The sequence below is a fragment of the Emydura macquarii genome, unplaced genomic scaffold (genome assembly GCF_026122565.2).
Source record: "Emydura macquarii macquarii isolate MOO-44397 ecotype Brisbane River unplaced genomic scaffold, CSIRO-AGI_Emac_v2 contig_1477, whole genome shotgun sequence".
Taxonomy (NCBI): domain Eukaryota; kingdom Metazoa; phylum Chordata; order Testudines; family Chelidae; genus Emydura; species Emydura macquarii.
The window spans coordinates 15,287,383-15,310,819 of NW_027131614.1; the positions used below are offsets into that span (position 1 = coordinate 15,287,383).

The 23,437-nt window shown below is 40.4% G+C and overlaps 1 long non-coding RNA gene across 1 annotated transcript; it reads right to left on the reverse strand.

The window, feature by feature from the left end:
* Positions 1-338: 338 nt before the first annotated feature.
* Positions 339-14,419, reverse strand: LOC137156844 (uncharacterized). The gene is made up of 3 exons (XR_010920926.1): positions 14,073-14,419; positions 9,915-10,039; positions 339-941 (listed from the first exon to the last, which is right to left on the reverse strand). It is a non-coding gene; the product is annotated as an uncharacterized lncRNA (long non-coding RNA).
* Between the last annotated feature and the right edge of the window lie 9,018 nt (positions 14,420-23,437).

Below are 23,437 nucleotides of genomic sequence, written 5' to 3' on the forward strand. Positions count from 1 at the left end.
TCTAACGCAAGCTCTGAATTACCTTGCTGTGACTAATACTTGAAAAGTAAAAATAATTTCTCATTCCACCCTTTCTCCCTATTTATAGACACTTATCTGTGCTGGCACTCTGACTTTAAATGGGTGTTCTATTAAAGTTCTGAATAAGTCAAACCTTTTTTGTAATTATAGGGCTAGTGTTTAGAACCTTGTTGTTAAGGCTACGTCAGGATTACCTCATAATTCCTTTTAGAGGTTTATAATACCTTATTTATAGAAGTATATAATATCTTAAGACCTCCATAAAAATTCATTCCAACCTAAAAATCAGATAAATCCCAGCCCAGAAGCAATTTTTTTTTTTTTTTTTTTTTGCAGTCATAGTTGCTTTTTTGAGAGAGGAAAGGAGATGTTAGAAATATTGGTCATTCAAGTGAAAAAAAAAATCTAGAAAAATGTTTCCTATTGGAGTATGTCCTTGAAAATATTTGTTATCCACCATTCTCTACGCATTTGTACTGCCCTCATCAGATACTTAAGCGTATACACACACGTGTGTATACATATAAAGATAAAATGTATGTGATGTAATGTACAAACCCTTCTGGCTCAACAGGGAAACGATCTTAGGCCCAGCACCACCCAATTTCTCTGCAGAGCACTATGGCAAATCTTGTTTTGGAGAACATGATGGAATATGCAGATCCAACTGACAGCTACTACTCCCAGGGAAGTTGAGGTTTTGATAATAAATCCTGATCTGGATTCTAAGCAGTGTTGCTGAGTCCTTGGGAGCACGATTCTTGCAGAGCAGATGGGCAGGTGTTTGTCCCAGATGGGCAGGTGTTTGTCCCTCTGTAGTTTGACATGGACTGGGAAGTTCTGTCATTGTACCTTTAAGGGCCTGTTTCCCCTTTTTTGACCCAAGGAGCTAGTCAAAGGTCAGTGCTCTGGGGATGTTCCTGTGAGAAGGAGAAAACTGGTGATAGTCAGGTATTTCTTTGATGCAATCTTGTTTGTTTACAAGAAATGTATGAAGTACTGTATCTCTACCCACAGAAGGAATCACATAGCAGGAGACATTTTTTTTTTGCTTACAATACCAAGAACTCATTTCAGCCTGCACCCTGATCCAAACACCTCTCCCGGGGTTTCTTCCAGGGTCAAAAACGATGCATTCAGCTGCTCCTTCCAGCTCCCTGTCTTAGTGAACTAAGGACCAAATCTAGCTCTGGTGTCAGTTAGGGTGACCAGATAGCACGTGTGAAAAATTAGGACAGGCGATGGGGTAATGGGTGCCTATATAAGACAAAGCCCAAGTATTGGGACTGTCCCTATAAAAGTGGGACGTCTTGTCCCCCATCAGTGCACAACATTAATGGACATGTGCCCATTAACACTAGGGCTGAATTTGGCCCTCAAAGCATGGGAGATAGAGTAAGGAGTTTTATCACTTTATATATGGGCTAAATGTTCCAAAGCTATAATTAAAATATACCAGCCCATGCACAAAATCTGTCCACCCACACTTTCATCATTATGATGATGGGGGGTGGGGGGATGGGAATTAATCACTCTGGGTACATAGAATCTTGCATGGCTAGAAAATATGAAACTATTTCTCTGGACCTCTGTGTGTGGGAGACTATAGCTTATGACTCAGGGTTTTGGTATTTTTATTTGAGTCACTTAACAATAATACAAAAGTACAAACCTAGGGAAGGGGCGCAGCTTTTTAGCCTTGAATCCTGTGACCTTTATCTATTCAGTGGCATAGATCCAGTGCTTCCCACAATATGATCGTTAACATAATATTTTTAGCCACTAAATAAAGAGAGACTTTTGGGTGGGAATTTGACATTTACATACTTACAAGAGATTATCATGAGCAAATGGACATCAAAATAAGATTTTTCCTTTTGGTAATAATAAGAGTACAGCTTGAATTCTGTTTTACTTTACTTTAAAGTACTTTAACGCACACACCCAAACACAAAGCCTCCTATTATAATATCAAAATAAAGAGGGAAAACTAGTGATTAAAATTTAAAAGTAACCATACACTTAATAGAAATGTCCTTTAGTTATTACTGCTCAACCAAGTAAAAATACCTACCTGTTTTTCCTTTGATGGACTATGATTTAGAATTATTACTACATTTAGCTATACCTTACTGACAAATGAGATCTGATTTAATGCAATTAGGTGTTATAAAACTGTAACCAAAATCATATATCTCTGCTACAAGTATGTGAATAATACTTCAAAAATACAATAAAAGCAACTAAGAGAACTGATTGCTTTCTAAATAGACATAAACCTTTTAAATAAATGCCCAATTAAGTTCAGTGAACCTACCAGTGTTATTGGTTATTATGCAACACATTTTTATCCAAAACCCATTTCTACATATTCTCACTGGGCTATGTACAGTCTCTTCTAGGATACTTACTTCTCTCTTTAGTGTTAAATCAGACACAGGTGCTCTGAACCCTTTCATTAATCTATTTTACTGAGTTCTGGTCAATTGCTTATCAACACCAGAAATTTTGGTTCACTTTGTACAGGCTTCACAATCCAAAGATCTTGTCCCTCTGTTGGTTTCTCCTCTCAATTCATTAATTTTTGGTTGCCACTATTTTGATCCTCCAGGCTTTGATAGTTTTATCTTAAAAGTGGCTACACTGACTCTGACATTACAATACCTTCCACATTCTAGACTTACATCACGCCATTTTTTTATTTTTAAAAGCCTGAGATCACTTTCATTTCTTTAGATCTTGATTATAAGGAATATTGCCTAGCTCTTAATTACCCAAGCTATATCTACTGATGTATTTGTGGTTCGATCCCAGTCCATTGGGAGGATAGAAGGGACAAGACAGTTTGCTAGTAAAGCATTTAGTTTTGGGATATCCAGAACAAGTGCTGTCTGCCTATCAGTTCACAATCTTTTTAGATGGTTCAACATTTTCAATCACACCCCCTTCTAAACCTCAACTCCCATCATAGCAATTTCAAATATTTCAAGGACAGTGTCACACGCATGCACAAAAGTTCTCAGAAGTAAAATATTTCGTGTATGGGTACTGTATGATCAATACTATTAAAATGAAATACTTAATTTAAAACAAACAGCAACTTCCCCGTTTAAATAAAACCAATTACAACACTCTTTATGTATGTTAGAGACATTGCTCAAATGATTGGTGTGTCAGGCCCCTCTATTCAAGCTATTTGTGCAGGTTTTCTTTTATTACTGACTAATGCACTTTCTTTGCTTGCTTATAAGCTTTTCATTCATAAAATCCAGAGATCCCAATATCTCTTGCTGTCTCTAGTTTTAAAAGAACTTTTTGCTAGCTTCCTGCATATACATGTTTGCATTAATTGAACAATTTTAGATTAATTAAAAACTGCTCATTAAATTTCACATATTCTTAATGTTTGGGATGCTGAGTGGGAAGGAGTATATTTTATTTTGAGGTCCAGTATGAAATATTGCAAATATTTGGTGCATGGAACATCTAAAATACTCATATTATTGGTCTTTTACTACTATTTGCAAGGACTGGCTTGATATCTTTCATAGGGCTGAGCACACTAGCTGAGGATAGCAATACATTAATTATAATAATATTTAGAGATAAGAAACTGGCAGCTTCTATGATAGGCTTTAAAAAGTAACAAGATTTTTTTATACCAATTCTTTATTTTCTTAAACAGATACACTAAGTGGTGCTTGAAGGTAGCTACTCTAGCTCTGCTTGTTTCAAATTACCAGGCCCAACTCAGAAACCTATCAATTATAATCAATAGTAAATTGATTTTGATGCTAAATAATAATAATTAATAATAAAATTAAGCCTTTAAAGATCTATATTGCTCCATTTCTGATTCTAAAATCTTGGTCCGATTAAAGACAATGGAAAAAACTCACAGTGACTTCAGTGGGGCCAGGATTTTGCTCTAAACCCACAAATACATGCATAGCTGTGACAATGTCCCTTAAAATGCATTTGCCGGTGCTGAAACAACTCAAGGAATCAGGCCTCTCCAATCTGCATTTTAGGTGTTGAAGAAGAGAGAGAATTTGTACCCTAGCTCCATGCTCCCACCCTTCTTGAAGCATCAGGGTAATCTGACTGGGGTTTAAGCACAAGTGCAATGCTGATGGATCCTAATTGTCTGGGGGTAGAATCAAACCAGGGATCTCTGAAGCTTAGCGTATGAGCCTGTACTGGATGAACTAAATGTCCTATGGCTCTTAGCTAAGGCTGTAGCAGAGTCATCAATCTCTAGCTGGGCTAGGGGCCACTAGAGGACAGAGCACCACACTAAGCAGGCATATATTACACAAGCACCAGCAGAACATTCACCGACACCATTTCCTGCTTGTATAGTAGAAGAGAGTAGCAGCAGACTTTTCATTCAGATTTGGAATGGCTCTCTCATTACAAGAGGTAATTGCTTTGCTCACCCATTCTCACCTCCTAATCAATGACTGTCATTAGCCCTCAAGTACCCAGCTTTCATCCACCTCCCCCATTGTTCTCTATGCACTTGTATATCTATGTTTCCTATTTACTGTATCATTCTACCTCTGCATCTGACTAAGTGAGCTGAGTCTCACGAAAGCTTATGCCTACAAAAATTAAATGTGTTAGTCTTTAAAGTGCCACAGAACTCTCGTTGTTTTTGCTGTATACAGACTAGCACAGCTACCTCTCTGAAACTCTTCACACTGGCTTATGTAATTAGCAAAAGTATCTTCGCACAAGCACACCTGCTCTGCTTCTCCTCCTCTTTTAGAACAAATGTTGGAGAAGGGTATGCAGGAAAAATTGTGTACAAGCTGGCAGTGGGACAGACTGCAGATAGACAATTAGAAAAGTCCAGAGACCATGTAAATCGAAACTCAGAATTATAAACACATGTACTGACACCGTATAAAATGTGTCATTTAGGATTAAGAGCTTGTGTTGAAGGTCTCTGAAGCACATACGCTCTTTTTCCCATATAAATACGGAAGCAGAATAAAATATGTAAATTCCGAGTTAAGATTATACATATATGAGAAATTACTTATATGCTGCTAGAACATTCAGGTTCCCATTTTTATGGTTAAGACATTTTCTTTGAAAAAACTGCCCGAGAATATTGATTTAAAAAAAAAGTTTATTTAGGGTTTTGGAAAGATAACCACCTATAGAGAAGAAATGAATCATTAACTCAGATGGTATCACATGAAAATGGGATTTATAGACTACAGGAGAGGGTGGACAAGTTTGACTATATCTGTAACACATTTTTGGAACAATGTTGATATGCAGGTTTAGACTATATAAAGACTTCAACTCCATTAATATAAAGCTATGGTTCAGTATTTTCCATCCACCCCCTCTCTTGGACAAAATATGTCTATAATATGTATATAAATGTTTTCTTTCTTCAGTATATGTTGCTATTGCGATAATATAATAAAAAATTGTATATTACTGTGTGAGTGTCCTGATGCTTTTCCATACTTTGCCTAAAATTGAAGTCTGTGTAACAAAAATCTCAGCTGGGTTTGATGGGGTTTATTCATTATTTTAAGATCTAGTTTGCTCTTTTAGAGCATCACTTCAACTTCCTGGGTGAGGAACGGAGTGGGAGAGCACTGTTATGGTGACATCTGCAGCAAAAGCATCACAGCAGCAGCCAGGTAGAATCCTAGCCTCTGCAATATGTGTCTCTGCCTTGTGGGAGGGGGAATTTATGTCTCTCTACCACAGAAACCAGAGTTTATGGTGGACAGAGCATAGGGGGAGCTCAAGAGAGGAACATCTCAGATTTGTGAGTCTCTACAAGGAGAAAGGGGCTATTGGCTATACCCGACCACTAGACACAACTTCTCCAAATCCCCAGGGGTAATTCAGAAGGAATACCTTCTGACCAGGCTATTTCTCCTGCCTGCTTCTCCCAGAATCACACTTACTGTCATCAGCTGCAATTTACTTTGACTAGTGAGAATTCTAGATAATTCAAGTTTGTGTTAGCCAGAGGACAAAAAAGGATCAAGTAAAATGTGCTTGCCTTATATTTAATTTCTGGGTAGTTCTTTAGAAATTCAGCAATTGATTGCTATAGTTCCCACAGGATCCCAACTGAGTATCATGGAAAAGCTGCATTTATATTTCACTCACAGAAGTGAACACAAGCATTAATTGGTGTAAGCCAGCTTACACACTTGGTTTGTTGCTAAAAGAAATAAAAACTAATATAGCAGCGAGTTGGTGCCTAGAATAAAGAAGGAAACCTTGCTCTCTTACTACTTTCAGAATGCTGAAAAGAAACAAGATGTGGAAGACAAGAAGAGAGACTAAAAATGTTTCCATTTTCTTCCTGGTTAGCACTAAGCAACAAGTTTTCCCACCCGTATGTACAGGAATTGCTATTAGTTTTAAAATGGGCCATATTAATTCCTGGTGCAACTCCAGTAGGTTTTCCACCATGTATCACAGATATTAGGCCATAGTGAAACAACCTCTTTGAATGGCATAGTAAAAAGAAGAACTGAGTAATCTGATGGAGAGTCTATATAAAGCACAGAACTGAATAAGGATAACTTGATAAATGGCCAGACCAACACTGCTTCTATAAGAGAAAAGTTGTGCTTTTCTAGCTGGCTTTTGAAAAAATTTAATGAAGCAGAAGTTAAAGATGACCCAGCATAATTTATTCAATTTTCCAACAGGTTTTGGAAAAGGTTATTAAGGAAAATAAATAACCACTGGGTCTTGCCATGACTTAAACCCATATTATTGATTGGAAAACGAAAAGCTAGAGTGAATGGCTGCTTCTCTAATAAGGTTAGAGGTTAATAATGGACCATTCAGGGGTCTGCATTAAGACGATATGTTTTTCTTATTTTAGCAAAACTAATTATTGACTTATTCTAAAAAATAGGTGTATATGAAATGGGAAGACATCTGTTAGAAGCCAAAACTATTTCAGGTCTAGTTTCCATTGGAAAACATCGTATTACTCCACAACAAGATATATTCATCTGAGAAATGCTTAAAGACTACAATATGAATATGTATTCTAATTACACTGGACTGCCAGCTAGTGCTAATCTTTGTGGAAGTACAAGAAATATTTCTGGGTTGAGCCAATTTCTTTAATTCGCCTTCTCCCTTCCCCTCCATGAGGCTCCTGCTATTCTCCTTTCATTTTCTTATTTCATTGCCATCACACCTAGTTCCAGTGCTCTGGTGGCAAAGAGTATGTGCCAGGGAACAGATTGACATGTGTGACCACTTTTGGTCTCTAGTTAGCTTTACAATCTAAAAGAAAGTAAAATGTTTATAGAAGTTAGAGATGAGGACATTAGGCCATTTAGTACATCTCCTTGAATATTGCCGTACCATAAGCTGCAAAGATGGGAATCAGAACTCTGAGAATCACAAAGTAAGTACTTAAGGCACCTTCATTAATTTTTTTAAGTTGAACTCAATTAAGGAATCTTAAAAAAAAAATTAATAACCAACAGCACCAGTTGCTTAATTCACTTTTTATGAAATCAGATGAATCAGCAGTTAAAAACCCAACAAGTATAAATTTTGGTTACAAGTTGGCACAACATTCATGGACCCAAATACTTCTTTCATATTCCAGATGGTGGAGCAAAGGTACAAGTAAACAGGATATCCCTAAAGACTGCCAGAAGGGATGATGCAATCAGGGTCATTTATTAGCTTTGGTTTTGCTGTGTTGAGAGATGAGCAAATACTGTATTAAGTCTCCAGTCAGTGGTATTAACTAGAAATGATTGCCAGGCTGGTTGTTTGACTTCCTCTTGCTTTACTGAGAAAACATGAAAAAATAACCACTGCTGGAGACTAATGCAGTATAAGACAGAGTTTCTAATGATGCCAGCCAGTAAATGCTTGCTCTGCACTGAAATCACTCTCTGTTGTTCTTTAACATAATATAGCCATTAATTCTAAATTAATTTAAAAGCAGATTAAAATAAAACTTTAAGCCAAGATTTACAAAACAAAAAAAAACCCAAAATGGGGGGGAAAAAAATCCCACAAAATGGATGCCTAGGCTCCTGAAAAAATGACATGATTTTCAGAAGTGCTTAACACCCTCTGAAGTCAGTGGCAGCTGGTGACAGGACCTCCACATGAGGTGGGGAAAGGGTACACTTTACCAGGGCCTGGAGGCCCTGGGGGGCCCGGCCCCAGCTGCAACCCCCATTACCATGAGGAAAAAAAATTCATGGCTCATGAGATTGTATGTATGGGATGAGGGATTGTGGTATGTGTGTGGGAGAGGGCCAGTGTTACAAGTTTGTACTAGGCCCGAAAAAATTATGCTTGGGCCCTGGCTGATGAATATGAGCACTTTTGAAAATCAGGCCATTAATTTAGACAGTTAACTGCAGATGCATTCAGGAGCCTATCTTAGGCACCATTTTTTAAAACTTTGGCCTTAATTAAGAAAATTCCAGACCTATTTTATCTTGTTCTTAAAAACAACTTAACTGGCAATTTGGAAAGACTGGGTGAAATGCTGCCCCATTGAAGTCAATGGAAAAACTCCCAGTATCTTCAGTGGGACACCAGCATTGCACCCTATATGTGCATTCTTTATCCCAGTGGATCAGCACATCACAATATAATCTCTTTGGAATGAAAAATTAGAATCTCTGTATAAATCACAGTGTGAAAGCATTGTTGACACCATCATTGCCCTTTGTTATTATGAAGTGGTTTGAAATGACAGGATCTGATTCAGTAATAGGAAAGGCCTTGCAGGTTATTCACTTAATCAGTAGGATTGTGCTCCTAAATTATTTAGGTGCTTTTGAAAAATTTTACCCTTAAGTCTTTACGGAAATCTCCATCATTTATCATTTTAAATGCCCTGGGTGGGATTTTTAAAATTGCTTAAGGCCCAGTTCTTCAAGGTGATTAGGCACTAATATGGGACTTAGGTGCCTAAATACCTTTGGGGATCTGGGCCCAAGTCCCTTAGGAGCACATTGAAAGTGACTTAGGGACTTCCCATTGAAAGTGACTTAGGGACTTCTGAAAAATCCCACAATCAACATTTGAGTCTTGGTCTCTCACATGATTTATTTTTTTTTTTTTATATCTCCAATGGGGACTATACCACTGACAAAATTGCTTTCTAGATAGATCAGAAGACAGACCAAATGAGTTGCTTACCAAATATTTTGGGGAAAAAATCATAATTCATCAGACAATGCCTTAGGTTTTTGAGTATGCATCAGTACTGTACTAGCAATCACTTACTAACTTCCAATAGGTCAACAGGGAACAGTAGTTTATAAGCAGGGCTTCTGAAAAATAAATCTGTTTTAAACCATGAGGGATGAGTTTCCTCTTATTGCTTCCAGATAATTTCTTCAGTATTAGCAAGTTCTGTTGCTATTCTTTGGACCTCTCCAGTTTGCCACTCTGAATGGTGAAAATATTGCAGCAGCTGTACTGAAAGGTTTACTTCAGCAACTACTCTGTACAAAACTCCCCATGCTAAATCTGTTCTATGACATGCCACCCAAGATGAGATGAATTGCAACCTATTCTTAGTTTGCATTGGATAGCATTTCTGTGCCTCCAAGGTTAGTATATTCATCATCTTGATCTGGGGTTATTAGTCGTCGGCCAGCAGGACATATATGGTATCAACAGGAAGCAATGGAATTCATATCCATGACCCCTTGCTCTAATTTGGTATCCCAGAAAGGCAGCTCAGTGTCTTTTGTGTCCAAACTGTGTCATGGACACAGAGGGCAGTGATAATGCATGCATGTCAACACAATCATTATAAAGCCTATTCATGACAGATGATATTTCAGCTAAAAGCAGAGAATCAGGGTGCTCAACAAGATTAAAACCAACTGTCAAGTGCTTACCTTAAAAAATTGGTGGCTTCATATATAGACAATACCAAAAGGAGGCAGCACAGACCAGCTTTTTAATTTAGCATCTTCCATTCCAGAAGCAAGGGTGTGGTAGAGGAACAGTTTGATTAGCTCAGCTATTAAGAGAATGATTATTGAGCATAGTGAATAGTGCTACGCTTAATGACATTGAATGAGACTGCTTACTCTTGAGACCAAGTGCTAATGCCTGGTTCCTATGTACAGTGCCCCAATAATTGCAAAATAAATATTGCATGATGGAAATTAATTTTTATTCTGCTTCTTCAAAGGCCATAACGCTACACAATATCTTCCTATCCCCATCACAAAACTGTGCAGGTCAATTATAGCGGTAAATCTGAGAGTGGGGAAATGTGCTACACTGTCATTCTTTAAAGTGAAAATTCTTAGGAAAGTGAGCATTTAATGCCCCTGGTTTGATCCAAGCATAATGCAATAGGTTTTGTACAAAATTCCACACATAGCTTTCCTGTGTGATCATGGCATTTCTGCGATCCCAATTCACAGCGTTTCTTAAGAGCAGAATGTCCATCAAACCAAAGTGTGTTGAGATTTGGTGACACTTAAATGATCTGCACCCTAGCTATCTCAAAAACTGCCTTCCTCTGTGCCTCCGCCTGCCTCCGTGACTGTGTCAGGAAGAAGTTTGACAGAGCCTGGTGAAGGGCATTGTCAGCCACAAGCCTTTGTCTAGGCAGTTCAATCTCATCAGATATACAGTTTGAACTCCAACCTGGCCACATCCAAGATAAAATATGATGTCACTTTATGTAGGCTTTTCAGTAATAGCAGGCTCTGGATCAGAGGCAGTGCTAGCCTATTGGGGGCCTTAAACTGAAATATTTTTGTTCGTCCTCCCCACAACATATACTAAAGCAAATAGGGGGGCCCCTTGAGTTGCTTGGGGCCCTAAGCAATCTGCTTATGCCTAGCGCCAGCTCTGCTCTGGATTCCCCTGAAATATAATTATATGATGCATTTCAGAAGCAAAGTTCTCCCCTCTGACTCCATATGCTTTCCTCTTAATAATGCATCCACTGGCATCTTTTCTTTGAAATGAAATCCTGAAAGGTTCAGTCTGTCACTGAAAAACCCTGTTGAAAATTCTCCGCATGTCTCACCCCAAAATAGACACTATAATCTAGTACCAGCTGGGACACCACAAGTTCTAAAGTTGAACCTGGGGAAATAAAATGTTGAAAATATAACCTGTTCTGTGGAAAAGAAATATGGAGCCTTTTCTTGATGCTGTACATGCTAGTGTGTTTGTTTAGCACACAGGGAACTTTAATTATCCAGTATAAGCACTCAGGCATGTATTGCAGATCTCTTTTTCCATTATAAACAAAACATTTGTTAACTAAATCACTTAAACACAATTTTCATTTTTCAGGATTTAGCAGGGTAAAAAAACCTTTAAAATATATTTGCTAAAAAATTTGTCTCAGCTACAAGTGTTTTAAAAGGAATGCTTGTAATTTTACAAATTTTAGTCTCTGAACAAGATCGGCATATTAGGATTCTAACTACTGCATGAAATTCTTAGGAAGTCAGTAGGACACCAGAGGATAGTATCTGTTTGCAGGATCAGGTTCCAAGTATAACATCTATGTTATAGTTATTAACAAAATATTGGCCCTGTGTTCTTAGGGTGTTCCTTATTGATTTCAATGGGAATAGGATTTGGTCCTATAGTTGCAAAATTATGTATGAGTGCAGTAATTCAGTGTTTACTTATTCCGATATTGTGATGGGGTAGTCTGTTCCTTAAGGGTAATGGTGCCTAATGGTCAGCCCACCCCTGCATGTGGCATGGCCCTTTAAGAGATCGAAAGGTCTGATTATATATACAATGACCTGGGAGAGAGGAAGCAGTCCAAGGACATCTTTGGGAAGAAATTTTGTCATGGATGCTTTCTGCCAGGAGCCTAGCAGAGAGAGCAGTGCAAGACCCCTGTCTCATCCAACTAGTTGGGGATTAGCTGGGAAAAGGGAACCAGCGTAAAGGCTGCCTCCTCTCTCATCATAGCAGAGTAGATACCAGCAGGGAAAAGCTATCCTGAACTCTGATAAATAGGGCCCTACCAATTTCGCGGCCGTGAAAAACGCGTCACGGACCATGAAATTGGCTCTTCCCCATGAAATCTGATCTCCCCATGCTGCTGGGAGTGCCCCAGCCGGGAGTCCCTAGTTGCTGGTCCCAGACAGGCTGGGGCACTCCCACAAGAACAGAGGAGATCTAGGGTGACCAAATCGCAACAGTAAAATATGGGAACACATGGGGGCAGACAGTGGGGGGACCTGGAGATCCCAGCAGCCGCGGGCCGCAGGGGAACTGGAGAACCCAGCTACTGCAGGCAGAAGGGGGATCCAGAGCTCCCAGCCGTCACTGGGGAAATCTGGGGATCCCTACTATCATTGGGGGATCTGGAGCTGTGGGGCCAACCACAGCAGCTGGGAGCTCTGGGTCCCCCCACGGCAGCTAGGAACTGAATTTTTACTTGAATATCAAAGCAAATGGCATCCCGATCCTACATCGATCGGGACATGGACAAAGTATCCAGTAAATATCAGGACAGTCTCGATTTTATCCGGACTTCTGATCACCCTAGGGAGATCAGACTCACCTCCCTGCTCTGAAAACAGCACAGTAGTGAGGTGGCAATCCTGCCATCACCCTACAACAGGCTTGTGACCCCCCTACCCAACAACTCCATTTTGGGACAGGACTCCCATGGTTACAATGCCATGAAATTTCAGATGAAGACATCTGAAATCGTGAAATTGACCAATTATCAAATCGTATGCCTATGAAATTGAGTAGAATGGACCATGAGTTTGGTAGGGCCCTACTGATAAAGGAAAAGGACCCAGCTGAGGGAGAAGCTGGCAAAGGCCTTAACACTGGCTAAAACAAAACTCAGCTCGAGAGAGAAGAGGTGATGGTTCCTGCTTAAGAAGACCGTGAGGGGACTAACTAATACTACTGCTCAGTTCCAGACAGGAGAGCTGGGGATTCCTGCCTAAGGAAGGACTGAAAGGCATAACCCAGAGAAGGAACTGAGAAGGGTTCCAGAAATAGACACTGTTTATAGGCACAGGAAAGAAGAGTCTCTGGAAGGAAGGACCTAGAGATTGCATGTTGGATTAAGCCAGAGTTGATGAATGTCCCTGGGAGTAGCTGAGTAAGCTCCTATTTATGTTTATGGCTCTTGTTAATAAATGAGACCCTTTGAAAGGAGTTGCTCTTTGATTAAAAGGCTCTGTCTGGACCTCTTTATAAGCTGGGTGAAAGGAAATGAGGCAGGGCTCACCTGGAGTGCTTCATCTGACTAAAAGAGCGTTCATTGGGGTAACCTGTATGCCATCGTAGATATATATGAAACATACAATGCTTTTGAGAAACATAACTGTAAGTTCTCTGAAGTTTGCTCGTCTCATGTATCACAACATGTGTACTTATAATAGTGTTGGATTTAGACTAATGCAGTTTTCTAACACAAACTGGCTGTACCAGGCTGTACTGGCCTGTCAAAGTTCAACAGAGATTGTTCGCATGCTAAACTGAAGTTAAGTTTTTGTCTTGTAGAACATAATATGAGGAAATATAATGCAATCTCTTCCACCAAATGTATGGAAATAGGGGGAGACGGACAACAGGGATCTTGCATTTTATTCTCCTGCAGACTATGCTCTAGATAGCAAATAGGAGCAAATTAACATGTTGCATCAGTTTTCAACCATGTGATCCACTTGTTAACATAATGGTGGATGATCAATTAGTGTTTGCTGAAAAGGACAGGAAAACATTGCTCATTTCAAACCTGGTTAGTCCACACTTTGTTAGGGCCTGATTCTCCACAGCCTTGCATTTTCTGTCTTCATTTATATCTGAATTAGAAGGGTGTAAAATGCTACCAAATCAGGTCCAAAGCAGTGAAGAACCATGCATGGAGCCTCACAGAAATTACATGCTTTATCAGCCGCTGACTTTAATATCAAACACCATTAGAATTTGCAATTGCAAGTCTTGCACCACAACAGCAGAAGCAACAATACCAAAGGTAAGGATTACATAACTGAACTCAAAGCAAATAAATGTCTATAAATACACAAATACTCACCCACCTGATTCTGCTTATTTGTTTTTTTTTTGCTCTTGGTTCTTTATCACTTGTGTGCTTGCATAGTGGAAATCTTGACAAGCTGCAAAGCAGCAGAGACTTCTGAGCAGGGATCCCAGGGGTGTATGCTAAAGAGAACCATATTGAGCACACACTCATAAACAGGAGTTATGCAATGCATAGATGCAGAGGATAATGAGAAACTTGCTGAGAGGTTGTTGTTTGGTCTCTTTTACTCTCCATCACTACCCATGTTTTCTGGAAAACAGCAGCTCTTGAATGAAAACCTATCGTATTAATTAAATAAAAACTAAACAAAGGAATTGAGTGCAGGATAAACCACTGAAGGAATTCATTTTGTATGAAAGGTACTAAATTGGAGCCTGATGTCTTTTATAGAACAGATAGCAGCAGTGTAAGTTTCCCCATATTGCATCACCTGCTTGCCTCACCCCTCAGCTGGAAGGACTGCCTGTAGAACTGAGAAAGTAGACTGAGGTCTGGTCTATACTTACTGGGAAATTCGGCTGCAGGCAACAGGAGTTACGCAAGCTATGCAGAGTAGCTTGTGTAACTTACATTGACTTCCTAAATCCTCTTCTGCGTGCTATCTCCACTATGCTGTGCCGACAGGAACTGTGTACCCATCGACGCAGTGCTACGCCTTTTGAGGAGGTGGTTTAATTGAATCGACTTCCGGATCGATTGAGCCGGTCTTCACTGACGCTCAATTGATCCAGATAGGTCGATCTGATGGCGAAGACATACCCTAGGTGTGGTTGGATTGCTGCACCTTCTTGCGAAAATCAAGTGAGAAAAAGAAAAAGAGAGAAAGAATAACCAGCCTGATTAAAATGGATATTTTAAAAACCACATTTTGAAACAAAATGGTTTATTTCAACAATGTCAAAACAAACCATTTCAACTTTTTCAAAAAAATTTTTCCTCATTTTTGATTGGGCTAAAACTATTTGCTGAATTTGATCTGAATTTGTGAATAGTTCTGATCTCCACGGAACTGCATTTCTGAGAGACTTTGCTATCGGTCAGAAAAGATTTTGCCCAGCTTCTCTCACAGAGATATTAATGTGCATTAACTATCTTGCTGTAAAATCTTACAGGACACAATACTCTGTAGTTTTTACCTCAATATAGCTAGATAAGATCAACAGTATACCTGCAGTTGACCTCAGGCAATTACGTCACAGAGAGAGATTTTTAGGGTCTCTTACCAATCTGTTGCATCATCCATTTCTTCCTCCAGAAAGTATGTTAAGCTTCAAGGCCCAGTGAACAGTAAGAAGATTTGCTGAAGTTCTGAAAGCAATGGCCTGTGCAGTGGAAGGATGGAAGGAATACAGAGCAAGGTTACATGATATGGTAATTAAAAAATGCCAGTGACCAGTCTACCACTGGTGGAGTTACACAGGAAGTAGAACACTTGGAAACTTTAGGGGGGGAAAAGAGTAGAAACCCCTTTAATAGGGTGGTGATGTGCGGGCATGCGTAGGCTACAGTCTCCCCAAAATTTGCCTTAGCCCCCCCTCCAGCAGCCACTGCTCTCCTGCTGCCCAGCTCTGAAGACAGAGCGGAGAGAGCGACGACTGCTGGGCACCGAGCTCTGAAGGCAGCACCAGCAGCAGCAGTGCAGGAGTAAGTCTGGGAGGGTTGCCCGAGAGCAGCCCTTGGTTCATGTCCCACTTGCTGGGGTGCACTGCCCAGGGCAGGTGGAGTGACTGACCTGCTCTGGCCCAGGCTTCTGGGCCCCACCCCCCATGGTCACTGCTCCCCAAGGGCTCTGCCAGCCCTGGAACCTGGAACCCCCAAGTGGCTGTTACCAGCTGCGAATAGTGGAAGGGTGGCGGAGAACTGAGGAGCAGCCACAGCCTCGGGCACCAGCAGCAACACAAGGAGGAGACGGAGGAACGCCTCGGCCACCCATCCCAGGGCACCAGCCAGCACATTGCCTGGCTCCAGCTTCTGGCCCCTGACCTGGCATGCTAAAAATAGCTGTGTAGACATTGGGACTCGTGATGGAGCCTTGGCTCTGAAGCTGCGTGGAGGTGGACTTGAGATTGAGCTCCAGCCTGAGTCACAACATCTACACAGCTATTTTAGTGTACTAGTACCAGAGGCGCCATGTCAGATTTTTTTTGGGGGGGGGGGAGGAGGAGAAGATTATAACCAGATTCCAGTGGCTACTTAGGCACCTGAAAACTCTAGGTTTTTTGCAGATATAATTTAGAAGTTAGCTGACAGGAGCACTGTATCTAATTCCTATATAGAGAAAGAAAATTAAATAAATATTAGACCCATTCAACTCCAATACTAAGATGTTCCGACATCTTGTGTCTAGTCACTTAAGGGACACTGGTTAGGTTTAAAATTTTAATGTATATTCTTACTCTTGAATACAACAATTAAAACAATTGTAGAGAAATCTAGATGACTTTCTATCTTTTAGGCTACTTATTTTTTGCAGTTCTCCAAGCTTGGAATAGATCATTTAACTTTTGGAAACATCCTATTAGGACAAGGCTTGTGAGTTTATACTGCACCTGCCTCAGGATCAGGAGAGTTGCCATACTATAAATAATAGACTAAAAACTGATTTTAACCGGAGGGGAACCTAACACTTTCAAGTCACTTTCACAGTATTGCCAATCCTGCTTTTTGAGCCTTTAGAGGGCAGTGGGTGTCATGCTGGGTAGATGGGGGGAGAGCATTTGTCATATTGGTTAACATCATAATAATCCATGTGAGATATGCCATGTCAGGTACTGTTGGAAAGATTATAATATGCTAAGTCAGATGATAATACTTATGTTTATGTGTAATATGTGAAATGGAAGTTATAGATATATTTGAGATATCTGTATTTCAAATTGTGCTGCCTGGTCAACACCCCAGATAGGATGGCGGCAGGACAATAGCCTGCTTAATGGCCCATTAAGACACTCAGGGATGCAAGAGGCCCAGGAAGAAACTAAAGGCATACCTGAAGAGTTACCAGGATTGGCCCATGTGGCTCTAGACTCCATTTTAATTCTTGTAACATTCCACAAGACAGCATGGCCAAGGCCAGAGGGTATACAAGGCCAAGCCACATAAACCATTTTGTCTTAGTTCCTGTTCAGCTACAGACACATACTTGCCTCTGGATCAATTCAGTTTGCAACTGAACCGAAGGACTTAGACCCATCCAGGTGTTAGATGTATACCAGAGGAACTATACAAGCCTGCAACTCCACAATTCTTCTAGAAACCTGATGTATATGGACTTTCAATCATTTGTATGTATCTGATTGCTCTAATCCTTTAACATTTCTCTTATGGTTTATTTCTTTAGTTTTAGTTACTAAAGGATTGGCTGGCAGCATGGTATCTTAGGTAAGATCCAAACTTATATTGAACTGGTACTGTGGCAGACCCTTTGGGGTAAGAGGGAACCTTTTTAGTAAAGAGCATAGAGTTTAAATAACTGGTCTCTTTACTGGACCTAGTGGCTGACTGGGAGCCAGAAGCTGAAATGCAGTAAAGGGGGCTGTGTGCATTTGTATACTGGCATCTGTGGGGATTCAGAAGCGCAGCTTGTGGCTGGTTGGGAAGTCTGGCTTCAGTGCCACCCACCAGTGCTGGGAGAATGTGCTCTCCGTCTGCAGCCTGCCCTGACCTTGGCATTATCAGTTGGCTACCCTGGGCATGGGACGGGTCACAGTGAGGTCACATTTTGAAGCTTTCTGCACAGCCACAAGGGCTAGAAACTTACTTTTTCTTCAAGAATGAAGGCTGAAATCATCACATAGCCACTTGACTCCAGGAGCTAGGGCTTTAAGGAAAAAATAATGATCATGAGATTCATGATAAAAATCATGAGAGTTGACAACACTGCAAATCTGTTTAAAGGCTAGTTACTTTCCAGAAGACTCATAAACACAACACTACAGTGAATGAGTTGCAGTTCTCCCAGGGGAATATTTACAACCAAACACCAAGAAAATTCCACATTTTAAAGTTGAGAAAAAAATTGAGTCTGCTGAGGTATATCAGGCCCAGTGCAAGCAGGAAAAGAAAATAAACAGGCACCAGAGGTCTGGGCAGCTCTTCCTCTTGAAAAAAAGTTGGAGGGCGAAATCTTCCTGTCCTTAATTAAATAAAACTTCTATTGCTGTCAGCACCTATGCCGTCAATGTAACTCTACATGTCATACTTAAATATCTGAGCCATTTTATCCAGAGCTACACATTTTATACGCCTTGGCTCAGGCATTACATTTTCTGGAATATTCTGAACAGTGCTGAGTACACAGATGGTGCCCAGTGAATAGTACAAATCATGACAATGATCGTTGAGTTTATGGACTCTGTGGATGCAATTTCTGTTCTTTGTTCTGGAATTGGCCTGAATACAAGCTGAAACCCTAAGAATTTGAGGCATAAAAACATCTGATACCCATACAACACTTCCTCATTCCTTCCTTTTCTCAAACTCAGAACAAAAAATGACAAAAAAGGTTTTCAGCTGAAATGTAAAATTGCTTAGCAGCCAGTGCTTCACAACCCAGCCTGGGGCAGAACCTGCCACCCTTTGGGGGTCAAGTTATCTCCTCTCATCTGACTTTCATTCTCCATCCTTCTTGACCTCTTTGCTGCTTTTCATGCTGTCAACCAGGACTTCCATCCCAATCACCTGGGACTGTTTGCTGGAGTCTCAGAGAACAAGCCTTTTTGGTTTTCTCCCATCTATCAGACTCTCCTTTTTTTTTTTGGCATGCAGCAGAGAGATAGGCTTTTCTAATGGATAGGGAGATAGCCCTGAGAGACCTTGGTTCTACTTCTCCCCCCGTATGACCTCAAGCCAGTGCCTTAGGGACAGAGTTTCAAAAGTTTCCAGGCACCCAAAGATGCAGCTATGCATCTAGTCGGGTTTACAAAGCACCTAAACTTCTAAACACTTTTGAAAATCTCACTAGGTCCCTAAATACATTTGAAAATCTGGCCCTTAGTCTCTCTGTGCCTCAGAGCCCCATCTGTACAATGGGGATGACAGCACTGCTCTACCTCAGAGAGGGGCTTTGAGGAGAAATAGGTTAGACATTATAAGGCACTCAGGTACTGCAGTGATGGTGCCATTTGTTATCCCTTCCCTGGACCCTTTTTTCACCTATCCCCTTCACATCTTTCTCTTTTTTAATGTAACCTGGGCTATATTTCTTCTGAGTCCAATGTGTTCTGTCTTCAAACCCCTCCCCCCACAGGGATTCCTGTTTTACAAGCTCATCTAAGGACTTTCAGATCCTTAATTTAATTACCAGCCCTGTCTTATCCTAATCATCCTGCCTCTGTTTACAACAAAATGCTGACTCCCTGCTCCAGGGGCACAAGCTGGGAGCAGCACCTCTCTGCAGAACTCACATTACACACAGGCTGTATTGCAGTTAAGAGCTCCACCTGGCTAGGACATGTGCCCCCTGCCCAAATGGTGACCCTGACTAGCGCAAGTCCAACCAGCACAAGACTGTGGACCTGGGCATGGAAGCTCACTACCAGATGCAGTGCAGACATACCCTATGTCTCCATCCACCCACTGGTGTGTGTTCTTTTTGATCTTCAGCCCATAACATACCTCACCATATAATTTCACTTAACATTTATCCTATGACAGCAACTCACATCCAACAATTTTCAAAATAGTGTAGTTCATTCAACACCCTGGTACAGCAGCAATGTGACTGAGGCCACTTTTCTTTAGGTGATATTTGGAGAACATCTCTTTTGTGGCTGAAATATCTCCACTTCCTTTGCTTTAGAATTAAAAAATGCCATCATAGAAATGACAGCTCTGAACTTTTCCAAGTTTGTGGAAACATACTGAATGGCTTCCAATACTGCAGATTATTCCAACTGTTATAAAATAAACAGCAGGATTTTATTCAGGGGATAAGGCAGTATGCTGTGTTTATTATGAATACAAAAAGAAAAAAATTAAAAAAGCAATTGCCTAAAGCACACTTTTACTTACACACACATACACACAGTTCTGCAGGATGGATATAATTACCAGTTCCTTGTTGCCTGAGCTGAATCACTGGCCAGGTGATTCAGACACGAGGGTGGAGCCAGACTCTGTCAGTCGCGACACGATGCTCCTTCGGATTTGCAGAACGAGCCCAAAGTCTAGGTAGTTTTTATACTTATTTATTTTTATTTGGGTCTATGGATTTTGTTGTGTCAGATAGTTTCCTTGTTTGATGCAATCGTCAATTACGTTCGATATCGCAATATCGCACGTGTGACAGCTTTTTTATTACTTTTTTGTTTTTGTTTTACACTTTGTTTTCTTTTTGTCTTTGGGTGTTAACTCCTCTGTTTTTTTGGGGTTATTTTGATCTTCGGCTATCTGGATTGTAAACGTTTTTTAAACAAAAGCATCTTTTCTTTCTCCTGTTCTTGGAGGCTGAGAACCATTATCTCAGCAGTTATTTCCTCGCTGTCTTATTTCAACAGACTCAAACTGCATTTACTCCGTATTTATACTTGCTAAAAATCATTACATTTTTATTTTATTACATTGGTAACAATTATTTTATACTTACTTACTAACTTAATAAAATTCTTACACCTACACCAATTTTATTAATACTATTTTACTAAAAAGAAATACAAGAAATTTTATTTGTTTTTTTAATTGCCCCATGATTTACACATCAACCACATTCCTGATACACATTGGGCACCTTTTTTTCACATGTAAATTATTACAATTAGATTTTAGGATGTTTCCAAACATTCATTCGTAGGTATTTACAAGCAGGGCCCCAATGTGTCATAAATGTTAAATCACAGAATGTTTAGCCAGGATGTTCTCACTTATATGTTCAAGCAATCAATTATCATAGCGGAGCCTGGGGTGGCATAAACAAACAATCAATGTGTACGGAACATCCTTATCTATAATGTCTAGTTTTGTTCTCTTCCAGTGTGAGGATGTAACCCTTAAGCTTCAACTATGCGTCCATGGTCCGGCCTGCTTTGGTTCAGGCTTATATCACAGTGTTTACAGTGCTGGGGCCTACACAATAACTTTATACCTGTAATGACAGAAGTTTTGCTTTAATAAATTCTTACTTTTCAGGCCAAATTCTTTGATGTCTTCTATTAAACTATTTAATATTTGAAATATTATATTAAATATTACTACATTCACATTACATGGAGAAAAGAGCTACAGAGAGGGCTGGTGAAGGGAAATGCTCCTAAAATCTTCTCTGAATAGTCAATGAATGGTATTTAAACTGATGCAACTGAGTATTTTGATAGAACAACCAAAATGCATGTTGGTTTTCCAGTTTACTTGCTGTCATGCAGAGAAATCTCTGGTGGAAGTGGTAGAAGATCAAATCTTTGGGTGCAGAAGGGCCAGTAAAAGTGGTGATAGAAGTCTGGCAACTCAAGGGGGCATAGTTAAGGCTACAGAGCATGGTCTGTGTTTGGTAATTGTCACAGCGGTAAGATGTGTGCCTGTGAAGGGGAGGAATAGATTAGAGGATATGTACTGTTTGATGTTTTAACTTTTCATTTCCTTGGGTTTTTTTAGTTTTGCATCAGGTATGTTAACTGTGTAGAAAACATAATTGCTTGACAACAAAGGGTTGGTTTTTTTGGGGGGGGGGTATGTTAATATAGAAAACATGTATAACTGTAAAATAGAAAAGTAATGGGTAATATTTATACATTCTCTTCCCTTCATCTGTCCTTGTTGTACCCCATCTATCAAACCCAATTGCTTCTTCAAGTTGCAAAATGGAAGAAGGGTGTAGTGAGACAGGATAGTGCTTTGCACAGAAAAAAAGACTGGGATCAGGGAACATCATGTTCAACTTCAATCCTTTTCAGAACTAGTATGCCACTTGACTTGAGAGGTCTCTTGTTATTTATGTGGGTTGAAACCACAGTTCCCCATTGAAGGATCATTTGCAAAACTAAAGTTGAGGGTGGGTTGAAAGGGCATGACACAGGCCAGCCCTCTGTGCAGAAATGAAACTTTGGGTCAGGGAGTGGTATCTTCTGGAGTCTTCACAATGGTTGTGTAGATGAGGGTCATCTAATGTGACCCTAATGGTATTTTGTCATTTACAGCCAGTCAAACTTATTCAAGGAGCATTTGCAAAGTGGAAGCTTGGGGGTGTAACTTGTGGCAGGATATTGCTCAGAAATAAAGCTTCTGGTTCAAGGCATGTTCCAGCTACTTCGGAAAGATTGAATGGCTGCAAGGATATGTCACTTGGGGTGACCTAAGAGGTACTATGTCATTTTCACATACTCAAATCTTAGTTACTTTTTCAAATTAAGAGGAGTTGTATCAAGTGGGATTTTGGTCTTTGCTTGCATCTCAGAAGTGTATATATTCATTGTTTGTTTGAAAAAAAAAATAGTGTTATAAATTTCAATCATTTATTTTGCTGACATTTCTAAAAAAATCTATTTACATTGATTAATTTTTTTTTTTAAATTCAGCCTTTGTATAAGGAATTGAGAACTAGGAACAAAGAACAGGGAACAAGAGACCTACTTCAGCCTCATCACTAATCCTGAACTAGAGTTTACCACCTGACTATTGTGGCAATGGTAGCTCAAAGCTTTGAGCTGCCCAGATGAAGGATGCAATAGAAATGAGAAGTACTGTTATTATACAGCTCTTTTTCTTTATATATTACAGCCAAAAGCCCTGTGTTATAAGAATGCTGGATAGCAAAGTCAAGCGCTCAAAAGTCAGGAAATGCCACTTACGGTGACCGTGCAATCTCATTTCCCCCTTTGTGCATATATACATTATAATAATCTTTAATCACATACTATTTTTTCCCAGGTGCCCTGCCTGGTTCTGTAGGGGAATATACTTTAGTGGTTACAGAACCCTCTGCCCCTGTTCCCGTCCCCACCTCCGCGGTTCCTGCTCATTCCCCCATGTCTGACTCCTGTCACTGTCCCCAGAGTCGGCCTTAGGGAAAATGGTGCCTTGGGCAAACTTATATTTTAGTGCCCCTGGCCCCCACTGCTTCCCTGGGCTCACCCCCTCTCCCCATCATCCCTGGACCCAGCTGTCTCCCTTATCTCTCCACCGGCCCCCGCCCCCCCCACACACAATCACCCACATTGCTCTTGGCTCCTGTTGCCTCCTCCAGCTCCTCATCCCCCCCATCACCCCCAGGGCTCCACCCCCTCCCCCGACCTCCCACTCCTCCCCCAAACCTCCTGGCCTCCACATACTCCCCCAGGCTCCCCCCTCATAACCGCCAGGCCCCGCTGCCTCTCCCCTCATTGTCACAAGCTCCCTTCCATGGCCTCACACCCCAGGCTGGCCCTCTTG